The sequence below is a fragment of the Apis dorsata genome, unplaced genomic scaffold (assembly GCF_000469605.1).
Source record: "Apis dorsata unplaced genomic scaffold, Apis dorsata 1.3 scaffold_694, whole genome shotgun sequence".
Classification (NCBI taxonomy): Eukaryota; Metazoa; Arthropoda; class Insecta; order Hymenoptera; family Apidae; genus Apis; species Apis dorsata.
The window spans coordinates 158,108-159,571 of NW_006263873.1; the positions used below are offsets into that span (position 1 = coordinate 158,108).

The window sequence follows — 1,464 nt, forward strand, 5'->3', positions numbered from 1 at the left end:
TTACTTATACGTAATATTGTAAATATATTCATATGTATGCATATATGTAATTTGAATATGTGTATTCATGAAAGAACGTAAAATATAAAATGTAAAGGATTAAGAACAAGAAAGAAACTATCTTTTCTAAAATATTTCAAGGTATAATAAAAATATAATTATAATATTGTCGATGAAAAAATAAAATTCAAGAACTTACTTTTTATATTGGGTGCCCGAAGAAGATTTCAGTCTAGTCGAAGATATTTCGTTGGCGCACGAAACGGGCAGAGCGAGTACCGCTCCGCTGGTAGGCTATTCCCGCGAGCGGCGCTACTCTCCCGGATTTGGAGAGCTCGGTGTTGCTGATGCGCGTACCGAGACCCGATTCATAGTTGTACATATGAAAAGACCCTTTCACATTTCAGAATGAACAGTAAACAGACTTTTAATATAAATAAATTTAATAGTAATTGATTTGAATAGATTAAATATCTTATTTTTATTTATAATTGAATTGTATATTTACTTAAGTAAAATTTAAATACATATTATTTAAAAAATAATTTTTGAAGATTAATAAAAAGATTAATAAAAAAAATTGTTTAAAAATTATATATTATCAATATTTTTCTATGTGTTATATTTTTTATCATATAACATTGCAGACATTTCACGTATTTTTTTTGTTTATATTTTATGAAGTATTGATTAAATATTTTATAATATTTAAATCTTAATTTATATATATTAAAGTCAATAAAATTAAATATTTTTAAAAAATAATTTTTTTATAAATTCTTTTTTTCTTTGAGCTCTCGAACGATTGAAAAAATATTTATTCTTATGCAAAATTTATCGAATTTCTGTTTATTAAATCTTTTAATTTTTCGATAAAATGAAGCCTCCATTATTCAAAAATATTTACATCTTTTCTAAAAATTTAAATTATTGAGATTTAATTGTTTATGTATAAAATATCTTTATTGTTATATTTTCTATAAAATAATAAATCACAAAAGAAGAAAATTTTAAAAATTTGTAGAAACAGATGTCTTAAAATTTAAAATTTTTTTTCTTAAAAAAATACATTTAATTATTTCAATTATTATTTCAATTATACAATTTCAAGGTCATTCAAACTTTAAATAAAATAACATATTTTTATTATTTTTGTAATATAATGTAATATATGTACATTCAAAACAAATTTAATAGTATATGATTCATTGAAAAATAACCTCAAATAATATAAATAATATTTATATATTATATACAGAATACGACTATATAAATAAATATTATATATATCATATTCAATAAAATTGAATGTATAGAATAAAATATTAATAATATAGATTAATAATAGATATATAATATAGAAATAAATAGAATAAATATTCGTTTTAAATCAAAAACTAATTGAAACTGTTATTAATGATTAATTATTATATCATATATTTTTGGATTTGCAATTAATTTATA

The 1,464-nt window shown here is 19.5% G+C and overlaps 1 protein-coding gene across 1 annotated transcript in view; it reads right to left on the reverse strand.

The window, feature by feature from the left end:
- The window catches only part of LOC102671551 (protein Gawky), a 22,498-nt gene extending 22,082 nt beyond the window's left edge, over positions 1–416 (reverse strand). Inside the window, exon 1 of the mRNA XM_006622507.2 lies at positions 200–416. The gene's annotated coding sequence lies outside the window, so the exon portion shown is untranslated. The remainder of the gene's footprint in view (positions 1–199) is intronic.
- Positions 417–1,464: the final 1,048 nt, after the last annotated feature.